Below are 22,862 nucleotides of genomic sequence, written 5' to 3'. Positions count from 1 at the left end.
AAACTGATGAACGAAATAGAAACAGAGGCATAGATACACAGAACACGCTGACAGCTGTCAGAGAGGAGGGGGAGACTGGTTGAAAGAAGGTGAAGGGATTAGCTGAAGAATGTATATGCATGTCCCATAGACATGAACAATGGGGACTGTCTGGGGTGGGAGCCGGGTGTAGGTAGGCAGAGTGGGGAAAAGTGGGGATAGCTGTAGTAGCATAAACAACAAAATATAATAAAAAATAAATCTTAAACTAAAAAAATAATATTTCCAATCTACACCAAACATATATGTGATTTTCCACCTCCTGTGAAATTGAACTTTTGGACCATTGTAATGGATACCTATAAGGAATGAACATCTTTAAATATTTTGTCACTTTCTTCTCCAGTGAAGAAGAAAACGATGAGATAGAGCTTGTTCGAGGATCTACTCTAGCCCCCAAACAAGGAACACCATTGGGCAGCATCGGTGCTCCATCCAGAATCCCTATCAGTCCACATCATTCAGAACCTCCTGTGTTAAGAGGAATAAGTAATTAAAGGTGGCCTTTGCCTCACAGCATGGTCCCAATTCGCTGCATCAGACTCTCTCCCAGTAAATAACTCAAAAAAGACCATGGCCTTGGTCAATTTCCAGAAGATTTTCAAATCTTGTTCTTGCCTCCATTCTAGTGGTTATAGTGACAATACTAACAGAAAACACTTCAGGTAGAAACATTTTATTTCTTGAAAAATTCTTGGATATAGTAGTAAGTTGTTAGCACACTTTCATTTGCCCATATCTTTACTCCTCAATGAGACTATAAGCTACTATGTGATAAATATTGGGTCAAACTCTTTTAAAACTAATCCCCCCATTGCCACCCCATGGTTTTCATAGTGCCCAGCACATCAAAGGCGCAGCAAAGAGCCTCATCATTATAACACCATTTATTTAATTTACTGAGTTTCTTGCTTAGTAATAAATATTTCTCCAGATTATGCCATTGTACACTCAAAGCAACCCTCTGAATTAGTGACTATTATTTTCTACATTTTCCAGATGAAGAAACTTGTGAAACAACCTACCCAAGATCACAGTAAAAAAGGAACAAACACCCTAGATTGAGACTGAAGTAGTCATTCTGCTTCCAAGGTCCCTGCTTTTTCCATAATATGACACTGCATATTTTGTAAATATTATGAAAGAACTAGTGTCTCTAAATTTCCCCAAAGATAAAGACAAGAATTAGAGCAAGAGCAGAGATCCCAGGGCTTATTGGGCTTTCCTACGTTTCCTGTCAACACGTGACCTTCCACATAGTACACGTGGATGGGTGCTGTTCCCATTCCCCTTCCAGGAAGGGCTTGCTGCCAGCTGTGAAGAGTGGGGTCAGGGGCAGCCTCCAGCCGTCAGCTCCTTCTGGATCTGTATCAAGTGTAGAATCCTGGCCTCGCCTGAGGTCACCTCCCTAAAACAGCCCACATCCAGTGAGCAAGCAAGACCTGGCCACTTTGGGTCAACACAGGCTCTCTGATAGACACTGCTCCCTCCACAGCTCCCCCTCTCTTTAGCCAAGACTTTACTGGTCCTGCTTCACAGTTTAACTTCTCTCTCTGCCTGATCCTGCCTCTTCTCCCTTCCATTCACAGTTGTTGGCTCCTAAAGAACAGCCTTCACTACAAACTCCCTCTGCTTTCAGAAATGCAGCCTGAGAATCCTCTCTCTTTTTCTCTCCAATTCTGTCTTATTGCACAGGCTTTCAGTAAAGAGGGATTGTGAGAGTCCACCTCTTCCTCTAGCCATTTAAGTGACTTTACTGTGTCACAAGTGCCTTTTGCCTCCAACTTCCTCATCTTTGGGATATTGCTTGGAACCTTCTTTGAGGCCTGGATTTACACCTGCCAAAGAGCCCTGGTACCCAGCTGATACTGATATGACTGTTATATTTTAGGGAAAGATGAGTCACTTGAAGATGGTCAAGAAATATGAAGCCAAGTTTCTAATAATGAGGCACTTGTACCTGTTCTCTTGAAATTGTTTGTAACCCAATGGGATGTGATTTATCTGTTGAAGAATGGATAGGCACCAGACACATAGTCTGAGTGATTGTACCCATCACACTGTTCGTGTCACTGTACCTGCCAGACTGTGGCTAATTGTGGTCTTCTTTAAGGAACACCCCTACTCAGTTTCCTCCTTCTGCAATTCTTTATTCTTCTCCATTCCACTTCTGTCAGTGCAGCCTCCCTTTTCCCTTTTCATGTTCTCATCCTCTCTCCCACTGCTAGGGTCCAGCAGGACTCTTACCCATTACTCCCCTCACCCATATTTATTTATAGACACAGAGAGCAGATTGGTGGTTGCCAGAGAGGAAAGGTGTTGGAGGACTGGGTGAAAGAGGTAAATGGATTAAGAAGTACAGATTGGTAGTTACAGAATAGTCATGGACACATAAAGTAGAGTATAGGATATTTGGTCAGTAATATTGCGATAACTATGTATGGTGCCAGGAGGGCATTGGAAATATCGGGGGGACAACTTCGTAAAGTATAAGATTGTCTAACCACCTGTGCAGTACACCTGAAACTAATACAAAATAATATTAAATGTAAACTGTAATTTTGAAAAAAAATTAGATATTGTCACCCTTTGTCTATAAATAGTGAAAAGGACTGAGATGGAGCAATTTATCTGTTCAGGTTCCCAGAGCTAGTGAATAGCACTAGCAAGATATGAACCTAGGTCTTTCTGTTGCAAAATCCTATATACTTTGTACTGCCAGATGCTGACACAGTCAAGAAGGCTTACATAACAGTCTTGGCACTGGTTGGCATGGACCAGATGATTCTGGAAGAATGCATGACTAATGAGTGAGTGATGGTCTGGCTTTGGTGCTAGTGAAGAAGACACCTCTGAGACCAAAATTAAACCATGTCAGTCAAGAGATCTATGCCATTGGGACCCAAGACCTGGAAGTCCTTTCCAGAGGCCATTTTAGCCATACCCATAATCCTTCATTGCTACACTTTGGTCTTCCTGCTGGGGTACAGTGATAGAATGTCTGTTGCCAGCTCAGCTACCACTGCCACTTCTGACCAAGGCCAGGAACTAGGTTACCCAGAAGATACTTTTGTATGTGGCTTCAGGTTAAAGTTTGTCACTGAGAGAAACTCACTGAAGTCTTGGAAGGTAGAAGTGAAGCAGAAGCCACTATTCTCAGAAGGCTGTAACAGTCAGTGTGGCCTCACAGATCTCTCCATAAGCTCCCCCTCTCTGGTCACCTTCTGCAGCTAGACCTGATGACTTCTCACAATTCCTGTGAGCTCTGGTTTCCTCACTCCCAACACTTCCAGTTGAAGTCACTGATCCTCTTATATGAACCTTCTGGACCTCTGCTCTCTTAGATCCTCCCAAGTTGTATGAGCCTAGTTTATATATATATATATAAAACCCCTTTTTATGTCAATATGTTCATGACTATGCCCAGACTGCTACAGATCCCACCCTGCCCTGAACCTCACCTCCAGTCAGATGTTATTATAAAGTGACTCTCTGGGAAGTCATTTAACTAAGGTCCAGTCACATAAAAGCCTTTTTTTTTTTTCCCCCCTTCATAAACCACAGAAGACTCTGGGAAGATGAAAACTCAGGCACAAGTTGTTTCTCATTCCTAATTCCAGGCTGCTTGCCCATCCTCAGCTAAATAGCTACAAAGGTCTATGGAGAACTGCATGTGAATGAGGTCCTAGATATTGTGGGAGTATCAGCAGAAGGAAGTGTTCTCGAGCTTTCTCTCTAGTGCTGAGCAAAGCCTGTATCCAGCACCAGAAAAACCCAGCACAAGGAGACGAAGAGGTTGGGGAAACATATCAGACCATTTTTTTCCAGACTCCTAGATCTCCAACGGGCCAGGAAAGAATCTACTAAAGCAGCAGACCAGGTCAATTAAGGAGGAAACAGGCAAGGAGACCTGGGAAGAGGGAGCCCGCCTTCAGTACTTCATTTTCCACCATTTGAAGGCTTTCTGGTGCTTTGGGGAGTTCTCAGAGATCTCTTTCACAGTGAGATGACCCTGATAGGCTGACAACAAAATAATATATAACAATCTGTGTGGGTCCAGCCTTCAGCAACCAGAGGAAGGTTGACTAGGGAAAGCATGCCTAAAGAAATAAACTATTGTAGACAGCGCTGCTATGAACATAGGGGTGCATAAGTTTTTTGGAATTGGGGTTTCAGGATTCTTTGGGTATAATCCTAGCAGTGGAATCGCTGGTTCAAAAGGCAGTTCCATTTTTAGTTTTTTGAGGTAATGATAACTTGAAGAACAGTAGTGATAAAAACAAATAGAACATACACAGAGATTCATGTGTAGCATAAAAAGAGACTTTCTGGAACTACAAAATGTGATTCCACAAAGAAACAGTTCAGGAGATGAATTGAAGGAGAGGATGATCACTTCTGAGACCCAAGATAGTGGTCTGGAAGATAAAGTGGAAAAAGATTCACAGAGCACCAAGTGAAAAGCACCAGGAGAGGGAAATCATAAAGGAAAATGTAAGAGACTTGAAGATCCTGGAGAATGATAAGTCTTCTAGAAGTAGAAGGAAGAGATAGAAAAAGGGCAATAATTTTCTTAAAAGCTACTACAAGAGAGCTTTTCTGAGCATAACAGCTATAGAATTTAAAGAAATAATTTCAAAGATGAAAAAGTAAGAGTTTGGAAGTTAAGAAATATACTGCTAGAACACCACTGGGTCAAAAGTGAAATCAGAGGGCAGGGCAGGGGAGAGGAAAAAGTGGGACAACTGTAATAGAACAATAATAAAAAATGTTTAAAAAAGTGAAATTATGAACTATCTATAAGGCAATAAAAAATAAAACTTTATTCCAAAACCTACCTAGCACAATGAATGCTGTACTCAGAAAAAATTACATTCTTAAATGTCTTCAGTATTAACAAACAAAGATGAAAAGATAAAGGAACTTAGTATTTATCTTAAGATATTTGGGAAAACCACTAGGAAAAGGCTTTAACAACAAAGAAGCTGGAATTAATGAAATAACCAAAATTTTTTCTTTGAGAAGACTAATATAACAGATAACCCTTTTTCAAGACTGATTAAGAAAAAAGAATAAAATTGACAAAATGGAAGTGAGAAAGTACACGCAAAGATTTAAATAATTATAAAGTAATATTACATTAAACTCTATAGAGGCAAATTTGAAAACACAGAGAAAAAATGATTTTTTAGAAACCAAAATTAACCCAACAAGAAGTGTAGAATATGTTAATTATCAGAAGAGATTGAAAAAATGAATTAACTAATTACTGCTGAAAAAATAATCATAACAGATTGGTTCATATGTTTTAATTCAACTTTTTTTAAACAAAAGTAATTTCAATGTCATGTAAACTATCCCAGACCATAAGAAAGAAGGAAAGCCCTTGAATCCTTTTTTCCAGCTTTATTGGGTTATAATTGACACATGACATTGTGTAACTTTAAAGTGTTCAACATGATTTGATACACGTATATATTGAGAAATGATTACCAAAGTAAGGTTAGTTAACACACTTATCACCTCACATAATTACGACTTTATTGTTGTTTTTGTTGTAGCAAAACTGAGAATATTAACCCTCTACTCTCATAGCAATACTCAAGTATACAATACTTATTAACTATAACATCATGCAGTACATTAGATCCTCAAAACTTATTTATCTTATAACTGAAAGTTTGTGCTCTTTGACCAACATCTTTCCATTTACCTCACCCCTCAGGTCCTGGCAACCATCATTCTTCTCTCTGTCTCTATGAGTTTGACGTTTTCAGATTCTACATAACAGTGACATCGGACTTATTTCACTTAGCATAATGCCATAAATGTTCACCCACATTGTAAAACATGGCAAGATTTTCTTCTTTTTATGGCTGAATAACATTCCACTGTGTGTGTATAGATACATACATATACATATATCTCACATCTTCTTTATTCATTCATCTATAAATGGAACATTTACTTTGTTCCCATGTTGTCTCTATTGTGAGTAATGCTGCAGTGAACATGTAAGTGAAGATACTGCTTCAAGGTAATGATTTCATTTTCTTTGGATATACAGCCAGAAGTGGGACTGCTGGATGGATCATATGGTAGTTCCGTTTTTAATTTTTTGAGGACCTTCAATACTGCTTTTATAGTGACTGCACCAATGTACATTCCCACAGCAGTACACCAAGTTTCCCTTTTCCGCACATCCTCACCAGCATTTTTTAGCTCTTACCTTTTTTATTACATGTATACCCACTGTAATAGGTGTGAGGTGATATCTTACTGTGGGTTTGATTTCCATTTCCCTGATGATTAGGGATGTTGAGCACCTTTTCATGTACTTGTTGGACATTATAAATCTTCTTCAGAAAAATGTATATCCAGGTCATTTGTCCACCTTTTAATCAGATGTTATTTATTTATTTTTTGCTATTAAGCTGTGAGAATTCTTCTTTATATATTTTGGATATTAACTACTTGCAAATCAGATAAGTAATTTGCAAGTATTTTCTCCATTCCATAGGTTGCCCTTTCATTTTGTTGATTGTTTATTTTGCTGTGCAGATTTTTAGCTTGATGTGGTCCCACTTACTGATTTTTGCTTTTGTTTCCTATGCTTTTGGTGTCATATCCAAAATGTCATTACCAATACAAATGTCTAAGAGATTTTTTCCTATATCTACCTCCAGAAGTTTTATGTTTTTAGGCCTTATGTTTAAATTTTTAATCCATTTAGGTTTAATTTTTATGAGTGGTGTAAGATAGGGGTCCACTTTCATTATTTTTCATGTGGATGTTCAGTTTTTCCAATACTGTTTATTAAAGAGACTATCTTTTCTTGACTGAGTATTCTTACCTGCTTGTGGCCTCTCAATTCTGTTCCATTAGTCTATGCATCTATTTTTATGCCAGTACCATACTGTTGTGATTCCTGTAGCTTTGCAATATAGTTTGAAATAAGAAAGTGTGTGACTTTGGCTTCCAGCTTTCTTCTTTCTCAAGACTGCTTTAGCTATCTTGTGGTTCCAGACAAATTTTAGGATGGTTTTTCCTCTGTGAAAAATGTCACCTAACTTTTGATAGGGATAGCATTAAATCTATAAATGGCTTTGGGAAGCATGAACAGTTCAATAATATTAACTCCTCTGATCCATGAATATAGGACATCTTTCTATTTATTGTTGTTTTCTTCAATTTTTTTTTCATCACTGTCTCTTATAGGTTTTGCTCTATAGATCTTTCACTTACTTGGTTAAACTTATTCCAAAGCATTTTATTCCTTTTGATGTTATTGTAAATGGGATTGTTTTCTTTATTTCTTTTACAAATAGTTCATTGTTCATGTATAGAAATGCAACTGATTTTTATATATTAAGTTTGTATCCTGAAAATTTACCAAATTCACTTATTAATTCTAACAGTTTTTTGGTGATGTTTAGAATTTTCTATATAGAAGGTCATGTCATCAGCAAACAGAGATGATTTTATTTCTTCCTTTCTTATATGGATGCCTTTTTTTTTTTTCTTACCTAATTGTTCTGGCTAGGACTTCCAGTACAATGTTGAATAGAAGTGGTGAGAGTAGACAACTTGTCTTGCTCTTGATCTTAGAGGGAAAGCTTTCAACCTTTTACCTTTGAGTATGATGTTAGCTGTAGGTTTGTCAAATGTGACCAGTATTATGTTGAGGTATATTTTTTTCTATACACAATTTGTTGGGAGGTTTTGTTTTTCTTTTTTATCATGAAAGAATAATTTATCATTAAATTTTGTCAACTGTTTTTTCCCTATCTGTTGAGATGATCATATGACTTTTGTCTTTCATTCTATTAACGTGATGAATCACATTTATAGATGTGTATGTTGAAACATCCATGAAATAAATTCCACTCAATCATTGTATATGATTCTTTTAATGCATTATTGATTTCAGTTTTCTAGTATTTTGTTGAGAATTTTTGCATCTATATTCATCAGGAGTAGTTATTTTTTCTTGTGGTATCTTAATCTGGGTTTAGTATATTGGGGTAATACTGACCTCATAAAATGAGTTTGGGAGTATTCCCTCCTCTTCTGTTTTTTTGGAAGAGTTTGAGAAGATTCAGCATTAATTTTTCTTTAAATGTTTTCTAGAATTCACCTGTGAAGTCATTTGGTTCAGAGCTTTCCTCAGCTGGGAAGTTTTTGATTACTGCTTCAATCTCCTTACTTGCTACTGGTCTGTTCAAGTTTTTTATTTCTTCATGATTCAGACTTGGTATGTTTTGAGGAATTTATCTATTTACTCTAAGTCATTCAATTTATTGGCATATAATTATTCATAGTAGTCTCTGATGATCCTTTGTATTTCTGTGGTATCAGTTGTAATGTTTCCTCTCTTATTTACATGTTTGTTTTTTAGTTCTCTCTCTTTTTTCTTAGTAAGTCTAGATGAAGGTTTGTCAATTTTGTTTACCTTTTCAGAAAACCAACTCTTAGGTATCATTGGCCTTTTCTTGTTGTTTTTCTGCTATCTATTACATTTATTTCTGCTTTGATCTTTGTTATATCCTTCCTTCAGCTCAGTTTGGGCTTAGTTTGTTCTTGTTTTTCTAGTTCCATAAGGTGGAAAGTTAGGTGGTTTATTTGACATAGTTCTTAAATGCAAACATTTATTTCTATACACTTTCCTCTTAGCAATGTTTTTACTGCATCCCATAGATTTTGTTATGCTGTTTTCCATTTTTGTTGTTTCAAGATATCTTTTTATTTCATCTTTGTTCCTATTGGTTGTTCAGCTGTGTGTTGTTTAATTTCCACATATTTGTGAATTTTTCAGTTATCTTCCTGTCACGGATTTCCAATTTCATACAATTATAGTTGGAAAAGATACTTGGTATAATTTCAATCTTTTAAAATTTGCTTAGTCTTGTTTTATGATATAACTTATCATCTATCCTGAGGAATTTTCATTGTGCACTTGAAAGAGTGTATTCTGCTGTTGTTGGATGGAATGTTCTGCGTTTCCATTGCTGTATGATCTCCCCACGGGCATGCACATAGCAGAGGAGGCCATTGTTGAGACTCAGGCTACAGGCATGCAGGTGCACAGCTGGAGGGGCTAACTGCAGGTAAGCCCGTAATTCAGGCCAGTGACAGGAGACAAGGCAAGATCCAGGCTCACAAGCAGATGTGTGGGTCTTGTCTATCAGTGTGTACTTCTGCAACTGTTAAGATCTTGCCACAGGTGTGCACATGGCATTGGAGTCTGGTGATGAGTGTTGGGCTGGCAGTGTGCAAGCACACGCTGGAATGTCTAGCCCTGAGAGTGCACACAGTGGTGTTGTTCATCTGTGGGGGTCTAGGTTTGAGTGTTGTACTTATGCAGCCGAAGAGTCCTGGGCTGGTTGCTCCTGTGGGTGTGGGTTTGAGTCTGGGGCTCAGGCGGTAGCAAAGGGAAGGGAACTGGGAGGGACTCAGATGGCTGGTGTCAGTGAATGAAAATACCTGTGGAGCAAAAATGCAGTGAAATCTACAGGGGAGTCTGCAATTGCTTTGATAGTCATTGATTTCTTTAGTGACAAAAACTGCTGGGGTGGTCTGCAAAACAGGTCACTGGGAACCCCTCTAATTCCTTTTTATGAATCCAACCCAAATTCAATACCCAAACCTACAGAGGAGGCTACAAAAGAGAAACCTATAAATGTTCTTTTTAAAAATATAGATGCTGAACTTTTGATGAAACATTCCTCCAAATACAATCCAGCTCCCTTTCAATAAAGTAAAATTATAGCTATAAAAATGCATGGTGAATTATAGTATTGACCCCAATTCTTTCCCCTTCCTTGTATTTAGGAATTTTTTCCATGTGATTCTGGAGTTTCTGCTGCAAATATTTGTATGGTATACATCTCAGAATCCCTTAACTTTGGGTCTGGGAATGTCTTGTTCAGGTGAGTAACATGAAGTGGAAATGTGCCACTTCCCAGCTGAGGTCTTCCTTACACATTTCTACCTTCTGTCTTGTGGTTCTGACAGTCACCTTGAGACTAGTCTGACTAACCTGCGGGCCCCAAAGAGTTCCCTGGGCAGAGCCACACTAGCCATCACAACCTGAAGCAAAGCAGCCCCAACAGACTAACAGACCTATAGTGACAAGCAGTGTCACTCGGCCCAGTCCAGGCCAGATGGGCCAGATCCCAACTAATATGAGTGATAACAAATCATTGATTTTTTTTTTGAAGCCACTGAGATATTGGCTAATATGTTTCATATAAATTACTAACTGACATATACAATTATGTTTGGAAATGCAAAGGAAGTTCAAAAACAGCAAATCTATCAACATAATTCATTACATCAATAAATTAAAGAGGAGAACCATATGAATAATGATATCAAGAAATGCTTAAAAGTCATCTGATAAAATTCAACTGTATTCCCAATACATTTCTAAATTAAATAGGATTATAAGAAAATTTATTAAAATAATACAGACTCACTTACCAAAGGCAGACGCCAAATATTATCCTAACAAGCAAAATACTGACTTGTTCAAATCAAATTCAGAAGTAGACAAGAATGCTTCTTATCCCTATTATTATTCAACATTGCCTTGGAGATTCTAGCTTATAAAAAAGACTTAAAAAAAGAAGAAAGAAAAAAAGAACTTGTATACACATTAGAAAAGATATCTATTTATCTATTTCTTTGTCTGCTAATGGTGTATTTGTACAGCTAGACAAACAAAACACTCTAGTAAAATTGGTGAGACTTATTTAGAGAATATGGTATGATAAAGAACCCAAGGTTACAATACAAAAGAAATAGCGTTTCTCTATTCATGCAATCAACACCAAGAAATAAAAATGGGAAATATTACGTTCACAATAATAAAAAATATATAATACACAGGACTAAGTTTAACTAGAAAAGCATTAGATCAGTATGAAGAAAATTGCAATAGTTTACTAAAGGACTAAAGCAAAATCTGGAAAAAAATGAATGAATGACACAATCATAGGACTTGATATTATAAAATTTAAATTTTACCAAAATTAATATTATTTTAAAAATTCCAATTTAAATTCTCAACACAATTTTTCAAAGTGAAAAGTGGGGATTTATTTATATACATAATCTTAATACTTATGTGGAAGAATAAAAACCTTAGAATAGCCATGAGAAATAAGAATAATGAGAAATATCTCAACCAAATATCAGAATATACTCTCAAGTCACCATAATTAAGTCAAACTATGGTAGTGTCATAAAAAATAACTGGCAACTAGATCAGAAGAATAAAACAGAGACTGCAGAATTTAATCCCATGTAATTATTTATATATGGCAAAGGTGGTACTTCATTTCAGTGGGAAAAAGATGGATTGTTAATGAACAACATGGCTACAACTGGCTATTAATTTCAAAGACTATAAAATTGGTTCTCTATTTTACACCAAAAATCAATATAAATTCTAGATCAAGACATACTTAAAAATAATAACAGTAAAAGTCTTGCAAAAAAAAAATCCAAGAAGCTGCATGTACAATCTAGGAGTAGGTAGACCCTCTTGACCAATCCTCAAAACCCAGAGGTTATAAAAGAAATTTAACTATATACAAATTTTCAAAGTTTTGGCAGAAGGTACAATAATTAAAATCAATAAAACAAGAAATCGAAAACATAGCTGCACACAGAGAACAAATGAGGGGCTTATAGATATAATTAATATGTAAGCATCTCTTACAAATTGACAAGGAAAAACATCCCATTCAAAAAACAGGCAAAGGATATTAAAAAAACACTTTATAGAAAGATAAATCCAAAAGGCCAACACATTTTTTAAAGGATGCTCAGTCTCCTGAGTAGCCAGAGAAACTCAATTTAAAATAACAATGAGATGCCACTTTGACCCAATAGGACTGTTAAACATTTTTTAAAAGATTTTATTTGTTTACTTTTAGAGAGAGGGGAAGAGAGGGAGAAAGAGAGGGAAAGACAATATGTTGAGATACATCGATTGGTTGCCTCTCTCATGCTCCCAGCCTGTGACCTGGCCCACAACCCAGGTATGTGCCCTGACCAGGAACCAAACCAGCAACCCTTCAGCTTGCAAGCTGGCACCCAATCCACTGAGCCACACCAGCCAGGGCACGGCTGTTAAAATTTTAAAAGAACAGTTAGATCAACTGTTGATTGGAGTGCAGGAAGAGGTATATATGCATACATTGCTGGTGGAATAGTGCATTTGCTATGTGATTTTTATAAAATGTGGCAACATTTAATGAAATCAACACAGCTACTCCACTTCTGGGAATCTGTCCCAGAGTAAGAAAAACAAATGCTTGTAAAGGTATATGTACAAAGGTGCTTATTGCAGTGTTGCTTTTTAGTGATAAAAAAAAATGGTATAAGAGAGTCAAATGGTAATGAGAAAAATACAATAAATTTTTTCTAATGGAAGCAAAGTGAATGTCCACTAAAAGCTGCATGTTTGAATAAATAATTCTCCATCTATATAACAAAATTCTGTGCAGCTGCAGGTGCATGGAAATTAAGCAACTTTTGTCAACTTGTAGGTTTTGCTGAATGAGTATAATAGTAACAAGATAAACAGCAAACACTCATATATAGAACTGTTTTAAGTGTTGTATGTATTTTAACTCATTGAATTCTCACAGCAACCCTATGAGATGGGTATTACTATCAACCTCATTTTCTAGATGAGGAAACTGAAGCCCTAATGTCATACAGCTAGTAAATGGCAAGAATTTTCTGGTAACGTGCAGAAAATTGTAACATGATATAATTTCTGTAAAATAATCTATAACACAAAATATATGTGTATATATATATGTGTGTACATATGTTTGTTTTATATAATTACGAGCTTAGAAATATGGAAGAATACATACTAGGCTGGTAATATGGGTTATTAACTATATTTTACATAATTATATATTATATGGATATAAGTAAATTAAAAATAACTAAAGAGCCACAAAGTTTCAGTCACAGACAATTCCAGAGTGATTGCAGTTACTGTACCAGGTCAGGAAAATAAGGGAAGCCTGTCCCAAGGGAATATCCTGCAAATCCCCATCACCTAATGACCCCTGCACTTCTGCTCTCCCTGCTCTCCTCACAGTGCACATCCCTCCCTTATGTCAAAACGACTGTATTTAGAAATGCCAGGTGTTTTCCCATCCTACCTAAGCCATGATACTCCCTGAAGGCTTCTCAGAGCCCACTCTTGTGCATAAATCTCAGATTTTGGGCATGGAGACAGAAAGGATCTGCCTCACATCCACATATTCTAGGGAAAATAAAGCCTCATCTATTGCAGAGGGATTTAAACTTTGCCATGCCCACTGATACACTCCACACTCATGCCCAAGGTGTTCACAGAGAGAAATGAACAGACACTTCTGCCAAGAAGCTGGGGTTCTTGAGATAAAAATATATACTTTTTAGCCCTGGCTGGTGTGGCTCAGTGGATTGAGCACTGGCCTGTGAGGCAAAGGGTCACCAATTTGATTCCCAATCAAGGCACATGCCTGGGTTGCAGACTGGACCCCTAGTTGAGGGTGTGTTAGAGGCAACCACACATTGACATTTCTCTCCCTTTCTTTCTCCCTCCAGTCCCCTTTCTCTAAAAATAAATAAGTAAAACCCTTAAAAAATACTTTTTATATTAGGTACACAGTGAATGTTGAGTGAAAGGAATGATGATATATAGAAATAATTCAAATAAAAGGTAGAAAGTGAAGTGTTCAATTCCGAGCTAAAACCAAATGCTGTGGGAATTGGAGTGAGGAAGCACGAACACTCTGAGAAGTGGTTTTATAAACCAATGACATTTGAGCTAGATGCAGTGTTTCTGAAAACACGGTCAGAATCAGATCCTCTGAGGTGCTCTAAAACACCAGACCTGCTGAATCAGAATGCCCAGAAGCATGTCCCATATATTGTTTTTTTTTTAAGATGCCCTCTAAGGAGCATGTATGAATGACCCGCAGACATGGACAGCAGTGTGGGAATTGACTGTGGGAGTGGGGGTCGGGATGGACAGAGGAGGGCAAAGGAGGAAAAATTGGGACAACTGTAATAGAACAATAAAAAATATTTAAAAAAATAAAGATGCCCTCCAAGTCGTGCACACTAAAGTACACACCATGAAAAATGAGCAGGTTTGGATGTGCAGAAATTTTAGGAAGGATGCAGCAGTCAAAAGTAATAGCATTAGCAAAGTGTTCGGGCCTGAAAGAAAAATCAAAAACATGGCCAGTTCAATTTGACTGGGGGTGAGGGTGGTGAAGAGGATTAATAAGGAGTAAGATTGGAAATGTGGGTTAGGGTTAGATTATGGAGGACCTAGGGAATGCCAAGTGAAGAATTTTGAACTTAATTCACTGAGAGATTTGAGACAAACAAAGAAAATAAAAGCAGGAGGACCTGGACTTTCACAGTGCTTCCTAAATCTGGCCATGCATCAGAATTATCAGGATCACTTTTAAAAGCTCAGGTTCTGGGGGCTCCATTCCCAGACTTTTTGAATCTGAATTTTCAGGGATGCAGCCTAGAAATTATATTTTGAAATAATCTTTCCAGGTTATTCCTGGAAAGCCAGCCTAGCATTGGTTCATTAAATAGAGTTAGTAAATTATTGCTCTACTAACAAGTGCATTCCTAAAAAGTTGTTTGTTCATCGAGATTTTATTAGTGGAGTCATTTGTTTAAAGTGCTCCGCAAGTGTGATGTTTACAGGCAAGCTCTAGCAAATCGCTTTCTCTAGAGGGTTTCAACAAAATGCTTACTGGATTGAAATGCAAAACCCCTGATAACTTTCAATAAAATGTGACAACACTTTTGGGTGGTGAGACCATTGCCTGATATTAATGATGCCATATGGTGGCACACATGCAACATGAGAAGAATAATTGAAAATGTGCTACTTTCATCTAGCTTTGCAGTAACATGAGTGAGCCTTAAAGTAATATTGGAAAGGAGAAAATGATAGTAAAATGTGATGCCGATACGATAGAGCCATGGCTTCAAAGTGGAAGTATCTACCATGTATTTGTTTTGAGGTCACAGGGAAAGTTGGGGCAACAATCTAGGTACAGATCAGATGATCACTCATTCCAACTCATGCTCCAATTCAAGTAAAAGGTAAACCACATGACTTCCAAGATATTTCTTACAGGATTAAGATTTTAATTTATGTTATTTGGACAGTCATATACTTTGAAGATGGGTGAAAGGAAAAAAAAGGGAAGATGGATTATAATGTTTAAGTAGTATCAGTCAGTAGTCCATCAAATAAAAAAAAAGCAGATACAGATGATTCTGAGTCTGTAGATTTGTTTCCTCCAGCCATGTGATACTTTGAGATTGTCATTTTCATTTAAAGTAATGTATCCGTTTCTAAGATGTCTCTTCATTTACATGAAAACATCTTGGTTTGGCAAGCTGGAATGCTGGCATAGTAGTTGGCTTAGTGCGAGGTTCAAAAGTCAACTTTAAGCAAGAAATTGTTAGTGTTTAACCCTTCAACTATCATGGCAGCTTCTTTTTGTTTCAGAAGGCTCCTAACCTCAGACCCAGAACTTTCCAACTCCCCTTTCAATTCCAACTCCTCCGAAGGCCCATTGCTATAAACAGGCTAGAAACCAGAGATGAGTCCTGAGAGCGGTATTTCAGGAAGGGAATAGAATCCAAGCAAGTGTTTTGTGCACCTGGATTGGACAAATCCAGTCTCTTGCGGGGACTGCCCAACCTATAAGAATCCCTGCTCTAGACAGGTCTGTATTACTCTGTTGCTGTACAGCAGAAAAGGCAAACATGGATAACCAGGGCCCTGATCCAAATTCAAACTCTCAGCATTAATAGCAGGGCAGGAAGGATGAGAATAAAGCATCTATAAACAGAGAAGTTGAGAAAGGGTTAAATTTAACACTCGAGGTGCTTTCTTGCTAGCTAATACCTTGGCTTTGGGGTAGGAGAATACAAGGAAAGGAAATAATTCCCAAACATTGCTGAGGCTTGATCAGTGTGTCAGGAAGGTGGACTTAGACTTCCATTTGTAAGCTATGACCTACTCTAACATTTTCCTCCCTGCCCCAGGCTGAGGAAACCTGGGCCAGGGTTACCCAAGAGCATCACAATTCCAGTAGCATTTCCCCCAATGAGTTTGGTTTCACCTACCTTAGAAGTGGAGATGCAACGGGCTTGGTGGTGAGGAACAAGCACGATCTCACCATGGACCAAAATCTTAAAGGGACCTGTTGTTATGAGTGCCAGCAGTCACGCGCTCCCTAGAGGAGGAAGCTTCTTGGTCATACCATCACCATGCGTTTCTGATATTTGCAAGAATCCTCATCTGAGCCAAAGCACCCCCAACTCCCTAAGCCACTCCTGGTTTCAAGGGATCCAGGCAGAGAAAGCAAATAGTCCAACGTGATTGCAAGGGTCAGTGAACCCTGTGCGGTTCATATCAGACTGTTCCGAGGAGTGGTAGTCACAGGGTCTATATTGCAGCTATTTTTAGTGAAACCAAATTCCTTACCCAAGTTCTCTTGCTTCCAACTTGTTCTAAGTGTAGGAGACCAGCTGTGGCCAGATCATCTTACTGGACCAAGGCTCTGTCAAGTCGAAGGGACCAAACCAGGGAGGTGGAGCAATGAGCTGGTGACTGTTGGTGCTTTGGCTGTTTTTCACTGTCTCAGCCATCTCCAGAGGGAGTGCACATTCCACTCCGACCTGTCAGAAACTGGATAGGTTGGTGATATAAGAGTGAAAAACTGAGAAGTTGGCAGTCCTTCCTCTCTCTTCCCCAATTTTTACAACCTCCCTCCCCGCCCCGACTCCACCCTCTCTCTTTTTCTCTCTCTGCCTCACATACACACGTGCCAGGTTCTGCAAGCCAAACATAGATCTTGGTCTGACTTGCTAGAGAGGTCTAGAAAAGAGTGTCATCATCCAGGAGCCAGGCCAGGGGTGAAAGTACGAGGAGGACTGGTGTCTAGTCACTTTGCAGCTGTCATGCATTGTTCTAAAAGGTAGTTTTAATGGGGAAGAAAATTCAGGGAACATTTATCTTGGCTACAAAGCTTTACCAGAGTTGTTAATTCAGAAGAAGGCAGCTCTCTGGGATTCTGAGGGTGTTAATTGTTTCCTCCAGATTCACCTAGGAAGTGTTTTTACAAATTGAAGGTCAAGACCCATTAGACGGTAGTGAAAATCTATTTAGTGGGCTGTGACCAGGAAATAAAAGAATAGAATAGAATAGAATAGAATAGAATAGAATAGAATAGAATAGAATGGAACAGCACATAATACAGTACAACTGAGTAGAATAGAATAGAATGGAATAGAACAGAATAGAATGCACTGTACACAGTAAAAGTGAGTATTGTTCTGTAAAACTTTTGCTTCTTTTATGTACATATGTATTCAATCACCACATAAAGTGCATTTCTTACTGCTAGTCTTCACAAAATTTAACTTTTCTAAAAATACATTGATCTAGATTATTTGGTAGAAAAGAGCATAAAGAAAAGCCTTGGGCTGCCCCCAGTTTCATAAATACTATTATTATCAGTGCTATTTGGGGTATTTCATTATCTGCCAGGTGCTATTCTAAGTGTTTCATGTTTATCATCTTAGGTAATACTTATCACAAACTTCTGAAGTAAATTTATCAAAAGAAGCAATAAGGCTTAATATTAAGTTCAAGCATCTAGTAAGGGAAGAGAAACTAGCAGGTATGAACCCAGTCCTATTTGTCTCCAAAGTTTGTGTTAATAGCTTTGGACGACTTAAATTCATTACTTAAACACATATAAAAACATCCTGGCTATGATAGTAGCTTTATAAACACTAAAGTGAGAATGTTTGGAAAAATAATTTCAGATTAATGGAAACTTCCAATAATCTCTTATTTTAAAAGGGTTAAATTTGAGTTAGTTGCCTATTTGACTCAGAACCCTATGCCCCCCAAACCTACCCTCAAAATCCTCTAATGGGCATCTGAAAAATCAGCTGGAAGGATATGATTTCAAGGCACTAGATTTTCATGGTCTTACCCCTCTGGTTGCTTCCACCCTATTCCACACAAAAATATTGGCACATTTGGTTTTTGTCTTTTATCAGTTTGAGCCAAAACAGTCCAAACACTTTTGAGTTGAAGGGGGAAAAATCATACTTCTTCCTTTCCAAAATAAACTCCTCCTTTGGGCATACAGAAAGCTTAGAAAATGTTGCCTTCACATATGGGTAACTTTTAAGTGCTCATTACTTGCAAATTTACTTTTAAAATTAAATACCATATGATCTCACCTATAACAAGAACCTAATAAACAAAACAAACAAATGAGCAAAATAGAACCAGAGGTATGTAAACAAGAAACAGACTGACAGAGACCAGAGGGGAGGGGAGAGGGGTAGAAGGGGGGCAAGAAGGGGAGGGGTCTAGTCAAGGAATTAGTATAAATGACCCATGGACATGGTCAATGGGGTGGGGATTGACTATAGGAGAGGGACAGAGGTCAGCAGGGCAGGGGAGAGCAACGGGGGGGGGGAAATTGTGATAAACTATAATAGAACAACAATAAAAAAAGAAATTAAAAGATTTCCTAGTGCAAACTCCTATGTTCTGTTGTCATTTTTTGTAATTCCCACAGCACACATTCTGTGTGCATGCCCTGTTTGTTAAAGACCTGAGGTAGCCCTGAGAAGTGTGGCTCAGTAGGTTGGGCATCATCCCACAAAGCAAAAGTTCGCTGGTTCAAATCCCAGTAAGGGCACATGCTTGGGTTGTGAGTTTGACCCCAATTGGGATGCATTCAAGAGGCAACCGATCAATACTTCTCTCTCATATCAATGTTTCTCTCCCACCTTTACCCTCTCTTTAAAAATAAATAAACAAAATCTTAAGAAGAAAAAAATAGACCCTGCCTCAAGTGCCACCTTGTGGAGAATATGTGGGGTAAGGGGGGGTTGCTGAGTAGGAAGTAAAATACTGAATACAGCCTCCCACAAAGGCCCTTGCAAAGCTCTCTCTGGCGTGCAGTTTAGGTACAAAATGCCCATAGGGAAGGTCCCCTTTTATTTCCTGGCTGCTTGCTTGGCTCAGAGTAATATGGCAGGGCTGCTGGCTTCAGAACAGGATTCTCTCCAAACCAGGGAAGGCTGAAACTTGACCTCACTGGCTATTAACTTCTCTGTAGTAGTTCTTGGCCACTCATCAAAGCTTCTCTGATCTTTTTGTTTGAAATGAAAACTAATTGACTCATAAATATGTGCAGAATTTCCAGACAAGAAGTCCTCCATTGTTGCCAGTGACGCCAGGGCCACAGATGCTGTCAGGAGTCCAACCCAAATCTCAGCTCTCCCCTGTTGGGGCCCTGCGACTTCCTGGATGGACTTCCCTGTAAGAGACAAACATTCACCCTCCACCTGCAGCTACATCCTTCCGACACTTTTCAAAACAGGAACAGTTGTCTCAGTCCTCCCAGTCTCCAGGCTATTCTATATTTGCCTGGATGGAATAGGATATTGCAGGCCTGCCCCCGCCAGAGCAGGGCTGACTTGTCTAAAGGGAGCCTTGGGGCTCCTCACCCAGGGCACGTTCCTGGGCCTGACCCTTCTAGTTGCCACACCCAAGAAAGCACAAAGGACAAGGAAAAGGGATTCTACTTCTCAACCTTACCACTCTGCCTGAAGCTTCTATGAACAAAGGACATTTAATAATAGAAGCCTTTCCCTGATATTTATAGCACCAATTGCTCAAAGCTGTTTTAGGCTTTATTTTTAAAATCCCATACTTTGTTACAACCTTCCCAGGAACTGGAGCAGAAGGCAGGTATTAGCTGCTCCACTTTGCAGACCGGGAGACTGAGGAGGTGCATGAGGAGAGACTATTCCAGGGATAGACTCCAAGCAAAGGCCTCTAAGAAGTGGAAAACCCAACCAAGTGTTGCACCAGGCTGATGAAACTGTGGCCCTTCATCTCCTCATTCATTCACAAACAGTGATTCAGTTCTGAATCTTTTCAAGGCACCACACTAGGAACCAGGAAAACAGCAAAAAATAAGTTTATGGTCCCCCATTTCTTGAATAATAAAATTTCAAGGAAATGAAAAAGAAGGGGGAACATAAAGATTGAAAGACTTTTGAGAAACATAACCAAATACCATGCATGGACCTTGTGTGGACCCTGAATCAAATATAAAAATGTAATAACATATTTGTGAAACAACAGGGAATTTTATTTTCTTTTTTCCTCTTGATTGAATTTATTAGCATGAAGATGGTTAACACAATTATGTGGCTTTCAAGTGTACAGTTCTATAATACACCATCTGTATATTGTACTGTGTGTTCACCACCCCAAGTCAAGTCTCCTTCCATCACCATTTATCCCTCCTTTACCCTCTTCTACCTCCCAACACCACCATCCCTTTCCCTGGCAATCATCACACTGTTGTTCATATCCATGAGCTTTTTTTTCTTTTGCTCAATCCCTCCACCCCATCCAGTCCCTCCCCAGACAACTGTCATCCTGCTCTCGAGCTATGAGTCTGTCATTATTTTGCTTGTTAGATCAGTTTGCTCATTTGATTCCGCATGTGAGTAAAATCATATGATCCTTGCTTGTCTTTCTCTGACTGGCTTACTTAGCATAATTCTCTTCAGGTCCATCCATGCTGTCCCAAATGTAAGATTTCCTTCTTATTTATGACTGAGTAGTATTCCATTGTATATATGTACCACAGCTTTTTTATCCACTCATCTACTGATGGACAATTTGGCTGCTTCCAAATCATGGGTATTGTGAATAATATTGCAATGAACATAGGGGTGCATATATTCTTTCAAATTAGTGTTTCAGGTTTCTTCAGATAAATTCCCAGAAGTAGAATCACTGGGTCACAAGGCAGTTCCATTTTCAATCCTCACCCAAGGATATGTTTATTTATTTTAAGAGATAGAGAGAGCAAGAAACATCAGTGTAAGAGAAAAAGATGGATTAGTTGCTTCCTGTATTCACCCTGACTGGGGATCAAACCTACAACTTAGGTATGTGCCCTAACGAGGAATCAAACCCACAACCTTCTGGTGTAAAGGACGATGCTCCAACCAACTGGAACCACCAGGCCGGGGCTCATTTTAAATTTTTAAAAATTATTTATTTATTTTTAGGGAGAGGGGTGGGAGGGAGAAAAAGAGGGAGATAAACATCGATGTGTGAAAAAAACATCCACTGGTTGTTTCTTGCACACCCTCAACTGGGAATCTGGTCCACAACCCAGGCATGTGCCCTGACTGGGAATTCTGGATCATAGGCCAATACTCAATCCACTGAGCCACACCAGCCAGGACCCATTTTTAATTTTTTGAAGTACCTTCATACTGCTTTCCACAACGGCTGTGTCAATGTGCATTCTCACCAACAGTACACAAGGGTTCACTTTTCTCCACATCCTCACCAGCACTTGTTGTTTGTTCATTTATTGATGATGTCCATGCTGACAGGTGTGAGGTGATATCTCATTGTGGTTTGGGTTTGAATTTCTCTGATGATTAGTGACGTTGAGCATCTTTTCATATGTCTATTGCCCATTGTATGTCCACCTTGGAGAAGTGTCTTTTCAGGTTCTTTGTTCATTTTTAATTGGATTGGGGGTTTTTTGGTGTTGAGTATTTTATAAGTTCTTTATATAAATTTTGGGTATTAACCACTTATCAGATGTATTATTGGCAAAATGTTATCCCATTCAGTGGGTTGTCTTTTCTTTTGGTTGAGGTTTCCTTTGCAGTACAAAATCTTAGTTTGATTTGGTCTCATTTGTTTATTTTTCTCTTATGTTTCCGTTGCCCAAGGAGATATAGTAGAAAAAATATTGCTATGAGAAATATCTGAGATTTTACTACCAATGTTTTCTTCTATGATTTTTATGCTTTTGAGTCTAACATTGAAGTCTTTAATCCATTTTGAGCTTATTCTTGTATATGGCATAAGAAGGTGATCTAGTTTCATATTTTTGCACATATCTGTCCAATTTTCCCAACACCTATTACTGAATAGACTATTTTTACCCTATTGCATGTTTTGGCCTCCTTTGTCAAATATTAACTGACTATAAAGGTGTGTATTTATTTCTAGGCTCTCTATTCTTTTCCATTGATCTATACGTCTGAGTTTATGCCAGTACCATGCTGCTTTGATTACTGTAGCCTTGTAGCATGATTCCTCCAACTCTATTATTCCTTCTCAAGACTGCTGTGACTATTTGGGCTCCTTTGTGGTTCCATATAAATTTTTGAAATATTTGTTCTACTTTTTTGAAATAAGCCATTGGTATCTTGATAAGAATTGCATTGCATCTATAGATTGCTGTGGGTAGTATGGACATTTTAATGGTGTTAATTCTTCCTACCATGAACACAATATATGCTTCCATTTATTTGTATCTTCATTAATTTCCTTCTTCAGTGTCTTATAATTTTCCTAGATATTTTAGTCTTTTTGAAACAATTGTGAATGGCATTGTTCTCTTAGTCTCTCTCCCTTTTTTAAGGTTTCATTTATTTATTTTTAGAAAGAGGAGAAGGGAGGGAGAAAGAGAGGGAGAGAAACATCAATGTATGGTTGCCTCTCATGCACCCCCAACTGGGGACCTAGCCTGCAACCCAGGGCATGTGCCCTTACTAGGAATCAAACCAACAACCCTTTGGTTGGCACGCCAGTGCTCAAACCACTTAGCCACACCAGCTGGGGCTTAGTTTCTCTTTCTGATCGTTCATTATTAGTGTATAACAATGCAACCGATTCCTGAATA

The 22,862-nt window shown here is 38.3% G+C and overlaps 1 protein-coding gene across 2 annotated transcripts in view; it reads right to left on the bottom strand.

Annotated features, from left to right (window-relative positions):
- The window catches only part of FGF13 (fibroblast growth factor 13), a 554,123-nt gene extending 537,615 nt beyond the window's left edge, over positions 1 to 16,508 (bottom strand). For both annotated transcript variants that reach the window (XM_090264776.1, XM_090264780.1), the window contains exon 1: positions 16,225 to 16,508. The gene's annotated coding sequence lies outside the window, so the exon portion shown is untranslated. The remainder of the gene's footprint in view (positions 1 to 16,224) is intronic.
- Positions 16,509 to 22,862: the final 6,354 nt, after the last annotated feature.

This window comes from Furipterus horrens, unplaced genomic scaffold (genome assembly GCF_987537825.1).
Source record: "Furipterus horrens unplaced genomic scaffold, mFurHor1.1.pri manual_scaffold_17, whole genome shotgun sequence".
NCBI lineage: Eukaryota > Metazoa > Chordata > Mammalia > Chiroptera > Furipteridae > Furipterus > Furipterus horrens.
This window is presented reverse-complemented; position numbering and strand designations above follow the sequence as displayed.